This window comes from Gossypium hirsutum, chromosome A10, assembly GCF_007990345.1.
Source record: "Gossypium hirsutum isolate 1008001.06 chromosome A10, Gossypium_hirsutum_v2.1, whole genome shotgun sequence".
NCBI lineage: Eukaryota > Viridiplantae > Streptophyta > Magnoliopsida > Malvales > Malvaceae > Gossypium > Gossypium hirsutum.
In genome coordinates, this window is record NC_053433.1 from 72,155,226 (window position 1) to 72,167,553 (window position 12,328).

Here is a 12,328-nt window from a genome sequence, read left to right on the forward strand (position 1 = left end):
AGAAACAGAATAGGCAAACGAAAAGCAGGGGAAGGAAAGAAAGAAAGGAGAAAGAAAAGAAAAGGGAGAATTAGGGTTTGAACGTTTGGAAGTTTAATAGGTAAGTCAATTTAGCCATTTTTACTTAATTTTGATGTTTTTGAAGTTTTGGAATAAGGTTTTGATGAAAGTTAGTTGATATTTTGAAAGTTATTAGATTTCTAAATATGGTTCATGTTGATTAAAATGATGAATTAGGGATTAAATTGATAGAAATTCAAGTTAGAAGTGAAATAAGGATTAGATTGTACAGTAATTCATAAGTTTTATGCTTTAGGGGCTAAATTGAAAGAAATTTGAAATTAGGGATTTATGGAGAAATTAGAGAGTTGAAATTTGGTTTTAAGTGATAGTTTAGTGAAAAATAGAGAATAATTTGTAAAGAAAACAAGTTAATTTGAATTGGGATTAAATTAGAAGTTATGTATATATTGAGTTGAAATTGGAATTAATAAAATGAAATTGTATATTGATGAATTTTTAATTGTTTTAATTTCAGTAGCTAACATTGTGCCGAAAATCTCAGCTAAGCAAAAAAAAAAGGCAAAGTCAACGAGGGTTAGATCGGCAATTACGGTTTGTATTTCTATAATCCGAACTTAATATTTAATTGTTGAAATTATTATTTAATATGTATGGTAAGTGCATCGAGATGATTATTTGAATTGGAGTGAATATTGGTTGAAATTGAAGAGTGAATTTAATTATTAATTGTTGTATTTTGATTAAATATTATGGTAAGTAATTTAGGTGAGAATTATTTGTATTGTGTTTTACAATTGAAATGGATTGATTTGATATGTGATAAATTTATTGAATTTATATGGATATATGTGATTGATGTGGAAATTGAATATTGAATGTATGTTATATTGGAAATTAAATTGATTGGGAATGTGATGAAATAAATATGAATATGTGATTAATGTGGAATTTGGAATATTTTTTTACTGAAAAGTGAATTGAATTATATTGAATTATGAATTTATGTGATTAATTTAAATGTGTATTGATTGGAAAAATTGAAAGTGAATTGAATACCCTATTAACTGTATCGGGCTGGTCGGATATAGTTGGCATGCCATAGGATTGGAAGTATTCAGGGATATTCCGACTTTGTGTCGATGAGATACTATAAGTGTCGTCTTACTGTTACTGTTCCGGATTCGTTCCAAAGAAGTACTCCGTACCTTACTGTTACTGTTACTGTTCCAGATTTGTTCTGATGAGGTATTTTGTGTACCGCTATTTTACTGTTACTGTTACTGTTCCGAATTTGTTCCAGTGAGGTATTCTGTATATCGTACTGCTACTGTTACTGTTACTATTACCGTTACTGACACGGTGTATTTCGGCTTCAGCTGATGAAACACTGTGTGCTATCCGGTGTGTGGGTTGGATCCGTGTATCCGTCCAGGTCTGAGTCATGTTAATAGGGGTAAATAAAGGTACTGAATAATTGACTACTAATGAATAATTAACTGTTACTGACTAAATGATTATTACTGATTAACTGATTATTACTGTTGACTGACTGATACTGAACAATAAAGATTAACTGATTGTTACTGAATATTGGACTACTACTGAATGTCTGGATGATACTGAATATTGGTTATTACTGAATGATAATGAAAAATCGACTGATATTGAACCAACACTAAAACTGTATATATATATTTCATTGAAATTGATTAACAAGATCTTAGTATTATAAAATGAAAATAAATGATTGAACTATTAAGATTATTAGTTTGAAATCTCAAAGTTCATTGATATATGATTTACTATTGATTTTAGTATCGATTTATAGAAATACCACTGAGTTCATACTCAGCGTACGGTTGTTCCCGTGTGCAGGTTAAGTTAAAGCTAGATCGTTGAATCAGCATCCCAGGCTGATCCCAAATTCAATGAGGTAAAGCGTGATAGTTGGTAATGGCATGCACCTAGGATGTTTTATGTATGTGTCGTTTTGGATTGTTAATGTATTGATAAAATAAGTAGAATTAAGCTTGGTAATGGTATATAATAGGACTTAACTAATTTAGTATGAATTTGAATCATATTGATAGTATATGATAAGTGATTGGAATTGAGTATTGGATAATATATAAAATGTCAATATTTAGCAAGTTTTGAGCATATTTAAATGTGTTTAGATGGGTTGAACATAGGTATTTTATGTTTGTCTGATAGGTCCAGTAATGCTCCGTAACCCTGTTCCTACGACGGTTTAGGGTTAGGGGTGTTACACACACATCAAAATTGTGGTCCTGAAACCATTGTTTCTAACACCACTAAAAAATAAGTTGTTATAGAAAAACACTGTTAGGAAAACAAACCAAAAAATTAATGAAGCAGTTGAGAATGGATAGTGGTATTGAGTTTTGTTTGTCAAAGTTTAATGATTTTTGCAAATAGGAAGGAATTAAAAGACATCGAACCGTTGTTGGAACTCTGCAGTAGAATGAAGTTTCAAAAAGAATAAATAGAACCTTGTTGAAAAAGGCTTGATGCATGCTTTCTAATGCAGGCTTAGGGAAGGAATTTTGGGCTGAATTCGTAAACCTGACAAGTTATTTGGTAAATCGATCTCCTCATCGAGCATTGCATGGTAAAGTTCCAGAGGAGATATGGTCAGGTAATTTTCCCAATTAATCTAATCTTAGAATTTTCAGTTCTCCTGCTTATGGAAAAGTTAGCCAGGGAAAGCTCAAACCAAGGGTTGTTAATGCATCTTTCTGGTATACTCTGCCAGTACAAAAGGTTTTTAGTTATGGTTTTCGAAATCTGAATAAATAATTGTTAGCAGAGATGTTATGTTCGATGAATCTGCCATGTTTCGATCAGAAAAGGTGACTTCTACTTTTAAAGACACAACAAATCAGAGTGCCTTGAGCAGGGTGGAGTCAAAAGCTGAAACAACGGGCAACGTCTCGACAAGCAATTTGTAACAGCTCGTTTTTAGGGTTAATCAGAATAGTGGTTTCGGGACCACAATCTGACATAAAAAAATTATTTCATTATTATTTTAATATTTACGAGTTAATTGTGATTTTTAAAAAAATGTTTTTGATATTGTGATTTTTTTTGGCTTTATAAGAGATTTATTAAGTTCATGTGGTTTTAGAAAATGAGGTATTGGGACCTCGTTTCTATAAACCGAGTCATAAATATTTTTATAAATATTTTCGGAGTGGCAATAAGATGATATTAATGTTTCGTTGAAAAATTTTATCGTTTCGATAGTTAATTGAGCAAAAAGAACTAAATCGCGTAAAGTGTAAAAGTTGTGTTCTATAAGTCAAACGTGTCTAATAGCTATGGAATATTAAAGTGGGAGGCCTTATTGGATAATTAGGCCACTATTTTGGTTTGTGGAAGATTTGGTTTGGCATTGTTGAAATTTATTTTATTTTTAAAGGTTAAAGTTGGTATTTAGTAAATAAATTAATATTAAATAAAACAAAGGAAAATTTTGGTTCATTATCACCTTCCACAATCGAAAATTCATATTTAGAACAGGCATGGATGCTTGAGCATTCGGCTATACTCATTTCTCTTGCATGTGAGTATTTTCTTATCCGTGTTTAATAATTTTTACGTTTTTGAGATCGTTGTTTTGTGTTCTAGCTAGCTCATGCTTGAATTTTTGAATTAGTTGTGTATTTTGTGATTTTCCATTGATGATAGCTTGTTGTTTTTGTTGTTTGATGATGAAAAATAAATATTTAATGCTAGATTATCATGTTTTATTAAGTGATTTTTGATAAAAATGCTTATTAATGACTAAATTGAGAAATTTGTAAATTGAGGGGTCAAAATGTGAAATAAATGAAAATAATGGGCTGCTAGGGACCTAAGGTAAATTCTGCCTAACATGGGCATAGTGAAATTTTGAGTATTTTGTGTTTTTTGAAATAGGGACTAAATTGCAAAAAATGTGAAATGTTAGGGTAAAATTGTAATTAGCCTATTTATGTGTTTTTGGATGAATTTGATTGAATATATGATTAAATAAGTTGAATTTGTATTGAATTAGATCAAGAAATGTAGAAATCGAATTTGGACTGGGGAAAAACCAAAGTTGTCGACTAGTTATCCTGTCCCGATTATCGTTGTCCGAGGTAAGTTTATAAGCAAATAGACGTACTTAATTTTAATTAAATGCAAAGCATATATGCTGAAATGAAATATATGAATTACTATATGCTAATGCTAAATGTGTTTAAGCATGGTAACTATGTTCATGCATTCATTTCGACTGAGTTATAACATTTGAAAGTCCGTATGAACTATATGGAGTATCTGGAATTTTTTATATATAAATTTTTTATGAGAAAATTTTATAATAGTGATATTCGGGCTTTGAGCCTAGCAAGCTTTGTGCTGATGAATTAAATCAGGCTTATGCCTAGCAGGCTTATTGCCGGTGTATAAAATCAGACTTCGAGTCTAGCAGGCCTTGTGCCGGTGTGAGATTCAGGCTTAGGCCTAGCAGGCTTTATGCCGGTGACTTATTATAAGTTTATGCCTAAAAGACTTTATGCTGATGTGGTAATCGAATACATTAAACGAGCTAAATGATCAAGTATGAGTTAGCTTATTGTTTCCTTGAAAATAAGGTAAGCTGATTATTTGATATGTGATACAAACATATGTATGATGGTAGTTTGAATTTGTGAGTAATTGTGAAGTATATTCGGCCATAAGTTAAGTGTAATTATATGGTATTAAAGTTTAATACATGAGTATATGTAAACAAATTTTAAAGATTCGGCTTTATGCATTGATAATATGATTTTAATAGTGTATGATACTTTGGTATAGACATATGTATATTTGACTACATGATAAGTATAAGTATGAGATATTAAAGTTTGATTCAAGAATATATGTTTATGGGTGTGAATATATTCAATCTTATAATGGTACTATGGTTTTGAAATTGAATGTCACCTTGATAATAGATACAATACATTTGTCCAAAGGTTAAGTATACTAATATCATATTGTGACCTGTGTGCAAACTTATATAAATGATTATGTACGGCCTTAATGATATAAAGTAAGAATGGTTATGAAATGATCTATGAATATATGTATATGAGTTTATGTATATTCGGTTAATTATTGATATTGTGGCTTTAGGAATTTGAATGATATATTAATCTTAAATGTATGGATATTTGGTAAAATGAAAGTATATGTATTATAAGAAATTATAAGTTTGAAATTAAACGTGATTATGATAGTATAAATTGGTTTGGAAATTGAATAGTTATTGTCATTGAGTTATTTATTTGCTTATAACTTACTAAGCTCTCAAAGCTTATTCTGTGTGTTTTTCCTATGTTTATAGATTTTCGGAGATCTGCTCAGGTTGGAAGTCGATGGAGACAACATCACACTATCCGGTTATCATTTCAGTAAATAATGTTTTGAGACTCGGTTATGTGGCATGTATAGATTAGTCTTGGAAGTTAATTATTTTGAATGAGTGTGTATTTAAAGCCATGCGAAAATGGCTTGCTTATTATGCTTAAGTTTGGTTTTACATGTTCTTAATTAAAATGTTTAATGAGTTTGGTTTTGGTAGTCATTTTAATAGTTAGCACATTTTGGAAATATGGAATGTGGTATATTAACTTAATAGGTTCAGTTGCTAAGTGGTAAGTAATGAATATGTTTTATGATTGTTTTGGTTGGTTGTTTTGGTATGGGTTCAAATGGTAAATAATGGTAATGATTAAGTATGTTTTGGGTTAATTTTAATAGATAGTTAAAAATGTCAAAGTTGTTGCTAATATCAATATAGGTATACGTTCATGTGTGGTTGTAAATCTGAATATGATATTTAATTTAATTTGGTATGCTTACGATATTGATAATGGTGAGACCGAAATAAAGATTAGTTAATAGGATAAAAAATGAAGTTTAGGTATATTAATATAGATATGAATTAGATGCACGCTGGAGTGTTATTTGTGTTCAAGTGTTAAGTATGGCCTTTGTTTTTAGGATGAATTGTGCACTTGTATATATACATCATTAGTATGTTCTGCCATGTTATAATGTATTTAAGTTTCATATATGATTGCATAATAATTTATGTAATATGATTCAATTGGTTTTATTACGAGCTTGTGCAGAAGTTATCAAATTATATGTTTGATATACGATTAATGAGATAGAAATTGGCATATATTCGTAGTATGAAGTGTAATGATTTATAATGGAATATGATTGAATTATGAAAATGGCATTAATATGATGGATATAGGGAATTGAATATTGGAAGTATTAAATATGTGAATATGTTTTGATATAGACAAGTTTGGTTCGAATTTAGTAATTATGGAACATGATCAGTTGGGTTTTGATATATATTTGAAATGTGCTTATTTACGATACATGTTCAGTAAGGTATGATTATTTCTGAATTGGAATTATGACTCATGTATTCGAATTTATATTAATTGAATTGTGGATATTTGAATTTGATAAGTTTTAAATGTTTATTACTTCTTTGGTGTATGAAAGGTGATGAATGATTGTGCTAAACTGTGCTTTATACAATAATGCCTCATACCCCTAATTCAGTAACGGATACAGGTTAGGAGTGTTACACAATTGCCCAGCATCGTAAAGACACGACGACCAGAGGTCTCGTCTTGACAAAATGTCATATGACGTCATGACAACATGAAAAAATCCTAATTCCTACAAATTAAAGCTATTTTGGATCTATTGGGGACTCCATCTGGCCCTCAAGTACCATCACCATCTTAGTTAACTAATTATAAGTTGGTTTGTGACAAGAAAAGGCGAAAAATCCGACCACCACAGAAATATTATGAAGGAAACCTAGTAGCTTATGCTCTAAGTGTTGCCGAGAATATTGATTTATCGATCCTTCATGTTATTATAAGGTAGTTCAAGCCTCTGATTCTAGCAAATAATTTATTACAATAAAAAAAGAGATGGAATCACTTCAAAAGAACGAGACTTGGAGGCTAGTTTAACCACCCATCAGTAAAAGAATCGTTAGTTGCAAATGGGTGTTTAAAAAGAAGGAAGGTTCAAGTCCTAACGACACTAGGTACAAGGTAAGACTGGTTTGCAAAGGGCTACAATCAAGTGGAAGGAGTTTCTTTTCATGAGTTTTTCTCTCCCGTAGGAAACCATACGTCCATTCAGGCGTTTTTGGCCCTTGTTGTATCAAATAATCTTAAGTTAGAGCAGTTACATGTAAAGGCTGCTTTCCTTCACGGTGATCTTGAGGAGGACATCTACATACAAAAATCAGAAGGCTTCAAAGTTGAAGGTAAAAAAGATTATTTCTATCTCTTACAAAAGTCTTTGTACGGTTTGAAGCAATCTCCTCGAAAATGGTATAAAAATTTTGATTAGTTCATGTTGAGTATTGGTTTTTCTCGAAGTAAGTATGACAGTTGCATTTACCTACAATGTTTTGATGATGGTTATGTTTTATATTTGTGCTTTATGTTGATGATATGTTAGCTGTGGCTAAGAATCCAACTAAAATTGATCATTTTAAAATCATGCTTAACTCTAAGTTCGAAATGAAAGATTTAGGTAAAATAAAGAAAATTTTGGGGATCGAAAATTTGAGAGATAGACATTTCAAAAATTTATTTTTATAACAAAAAAAGGTACATCAAGAAGATCATTGAACGATTTAAGATTCAAGATGCAAAACCAGTAAGTACTCATTTAGCTGCAGACCTTAAACTCTTGATTTCATATTCGCCACAGAACGAAGAAGATGAAAGGTACATGTCAAAATTACCTTATTCAAGCACAGTTGGAAGTTTAATGTATGCAATGGTATGCACATGTCCTAGTATTTCACATGTTGTTAGTGGTGTTAGCCGATACATGGCCAGTCCAAGTAAGCTACATTGGCATACAGTTAAGTGGATTTTCAAATATTTACGGGGTACTTCTAACTTGTTTTTAGAGTTTGGAAGAACTCAAAAAGGTTTAGTCAGATATGTTGATTATGATTATGCAGGAGACTTAAATCGAAGAAAGTCTCTCACAGGTTACCTATTTGCTTTTGGGAATTGTGCTGTTAGTTGGAAAGCGACACTTCAAGCTACAGTTTCTTTATTGACTACTGAAGCAAAATACAAGGCAATTACAGAAGCAATAAAAGAAGCAATTTGGTTAAGGGGCCTGTTTAGAGAACTGGCACGTGAAAAATAGGCAACTATCGTATATTGTAATAGTCAAAGTGTCATACATCTCACCAAAGATCAAATGCATCACGAGAGAACGAAGCATATAGACATTTGTTATCATTTTGCTTGAGAGGTAATCCTTCAAAGGGATGTTTAAATTCTTAAAATTGGCACAGAATACAATCTCGCCGACATGTTGACAAAGAGCATTCCAGTTTCAAAGTTTCAGCATTGCTGGAACTTGGTAAGTATCCAACGAAGAATCAGTTAAGCTCGTAATAAGGCTCGGCAAGGGAGTTGGTCCAAATACAAGTCAAGGTGGAGATTTATGGGAGACTACCTCTTATTTTGACCAAAGTTTTTTTTTGGTTTTTCTTCTCTTAGTTAAACTCTATTTTTAGTTTCCCACTTAAACTCTAATTAACCTAGAGCTGTTGTAGTCATATATGCTATGAATTTCAACATATAAATAAGTCTTAGTTACTCTAGGTTTTACACAACAAAAATCATTTAGATTGAGAGAATTTTATTCTTAATTAAAAACAAGACATGCAAATACCAAAGAGCAAAGAAAATATTAAGAGTAATTAGATCTCACAAACTTGTAAAATCAAACTTTGAATATTATTTCAACTATAAAATAAGAGTTTATTAAGCCATAAAGAAAACAAAATGCTAATTGATTTAAAATTGAAAATGAAGATCATTGTCTCTTTCTAAGATCCTATTTATAAAGTTATGGAGTTTTAAATGACTTCAATCTAGGGTTACAAACTTGATTTAGATTTAAATACTTGAAAAAGATGAAAGTAGCCTTGCATCTTGGTTTTAAAAAAACAAATGAACCTACAAGACACGAGTAGCAACAACACAGCTCGGTGAAATGGCACTGCGGTGCAAAGCTTAGGACATTAATGTACTAGTTACTAGTCTAGGGCACTACCTGCTGTTTTGGGTTGGCATTGTGGCACTAGGTTATGAAGTCGCAACCCGCTCATCTTTGTTTAAGCCTTCTTTGAGAATGCTCATTCCATTCTCTATGACTCGTGACTATAACAATCCATTTTCAGTGGTACCAAAAATGGTGGTTTCAGAACCTCATTTTTTGATAATCTAGTCAATAAATATTATTTATTAATATTTACAAGTCTATTATAGTATTACATTAGATTTTGGTATAGTAATTTGGTTCATTGAATGGTTAATTAGGGTACAAGGACTAAATCATAAAATTTGTAAAACTTAATCGCTATAAATTTTTATTAGTTAAAATGCTTTATGTTTGAGGGTTTATGTGATAATTAAACCACTTTTAAGGGGATGGATGGTTAGCGACTTAATTTTTAAAGGTTTTATAAGTTAAAATTTTATTAAACTAAACAAAACCAACATTTCTACTTTCATTTTCTTCTTCCTAACATTATTGAGCTAGGGAGTTTTTGGCCAAGCTTCTCCTTATTACATGGTATGAAAATCAAGCCTTTTTCTGTAAATTTTCTGTTTTTGAGATTATCATAGCTTAATCTAGCAAACTTGGGTACTAATTCTCGTTCTTCGTAAATTTTTTGTTTTTGAAATTATTGTACCTTAATCTAGCTAACTTGGGTACTAATTTGTAAAACTGTCAAAGATTTTAAATGTGTCCATTGTTGCTTTTGAATCTTTTTAGATATTAAATGGTAGAAATTGAAGTTTGTGTATGAAATAGGACTAATTTGTAAAGTAATGTTTGTTAGTTTTGAGTTTATGGACTAAAATGGAAAGATAAAAAGATTAGCATGAAATTTCTCTAAAAATAGGCACTTGAGATAAAATTTCTCTAAAAATAGGAACTTGAGAGTTGTTTAAGAATAATATTGAAATCGGATTGAAAATTGGGGTATAAATGTGTAAGTTATAGTTGTTTTGATTTTAGGGACTAAATTGAATAAACTACAAAAATTAAGGAAATTGTGAAAAATGGAATTAGGTTGTCATATGCATTGTATAAGGAGTTTTACGGTATTTGGAACTAAAATTTTAAATGAATTATTATATAGATCAAGAATTAAATCAACCGAAAGATAAACGCAAAAAAAAAGAAAGAAAACTTGCATAATAGTCCTTGGCTCTGTATTTGCTGTTGTTTTTTATTAGATAAGTTCATATAGAACTTATTCTTATTTATATTTATCATTGTGGTATGGTATGTGTATTACTTGTAATTAAATTGTCGTGTAATAATGTAACGCCCCAAACCCGACCCAGACGTTATGGCCGAATCTGGCGGCGCTACATGAGAGTGCTTTTATAAAAGCTTAGTAAGTTAAAATCATTCATATTATTATCTTTCCTTAAATCAGGAAATCCTTATTCCATTAATTATTTGAAAACCGTTTTTTTATACAGAAGCTAAAACATCAATAATTCGTAAATCAACAACTTAACAATTTAAAAACCCCAAAATAAACCCAAAACAAATAGCTCAAGTCCAAAAATTAAATCCAAAACAAATATAGGAAAAAAATTGAACAGATGAAATAAACGTTACTCAAAAATCGATAAGTCTAACAGTGGTCACCATTGAGCCCTCCGCCACACCGATCCATCCACTGTTGAGGATTACCTGACATAAAATAAATAAAGGGGTGAGTTTTCGCAAACTCAGTGTGTACATCCCCACAAACAGCATGCATACAAATAGATAACAGAATACAGATATTCGGCCTTAGCCATACAGATATCACATGTAGATCAGATCAGATATCAGAGAACAGAAATCATGCCCACCAACCCTGCACATCATCTTCGTCCAACCCAACACACCATGTGGGGATAAAATCGACCCACCCAGCCCTACACACCAAGTATGGGGATAAAATTGACCCATCCAGCCCTACACACCAAGTGGTACTGTAAAACAGTACATAACAGATATATGCAGTCTAGCTGCCCGATAATAGGCTAATCGCCTCTCAGACTTCCTTCTCTTCACGACAACCCAACCCAATGCAAAGCATTATAAGTATTGTGGCATGCTTATATGCAGAAATTAGATCATATCATAGCAGAACAGATATATGAAATCAGGCAGATATACATGCTTATTATAACATGCTTTACATACAACACAGTAATAATTCATAGTATGGGGTTTAAATAACGCTTATCGATGCTACAGGCAGGTCATAATCGACTTAGGCAACCCGTGCAACCTTAAAGGACATTTTAGGAAAATTGGGCTCACACGGCCTGGCCCAAGACCCACATACCCGTGTGGTTCACCCTTGTGACCTACACGCTCATGCAGCCTCCACGGCCCAAATGGTCAAGCCCGTGCCTCGCACATGGCTTTGCTAGCCTCACACGCCTGTGTCCGTAGCGCCCTTGTGGCGTGCGCACGATCTGGCTAATCTGTCACACACCTGTGTCTCGTGACGCAAGCTACCACACGGGCAGACCACACGCCCGTGTGGCGTCGACAGACTGGTTTTTTGGCTTTCGCCGAAACTCATTTTCTGTGCAATCGGAGTACACACCTGGTTTATTTCCGCTGTAAATCCAACCACGAGCACTCGAAAGCCTAAGATTGAAAAAACCGAGCCCAAATCAGTCACCTAAATCAATTTACCTAAGATTGGATAAAACTCGAAACATGAGACCTACTTACCTTCTATGAAGAACGATGTTTCCTTGCTGTTTAGAACCCCGATTAATGATCCACAGATCCTTGAATCCCCCCTAAACAGCAACCAAAACCTTTCTTAACAATCTCCAATAGAAAATACCTAACTTACATAAAGCGATACTTACCGAATCGACGAAATCTATTAGCAAAGCACCAAGCCAAATGAAAGGGAAAGACAAACGAATGGAGAAGAGAAGGAGAAAAGGGAATTTCAACAGCAAAGGGAATTTTTGGGGAAAAGAGAATACGGCAAGTAAAAACTATTTTTCCAAAAAGGAGGAACAAAAAGGTAACCCTAGGTTTTTCCCTTAAAGCCCACAACTAAGAATTTTAATGAAGCCCAACGCTTACTGAAACTTATAGTAAAAATAATCCTAACGTCACTGCAGGGAATCAAACCCCTGACCCTAAG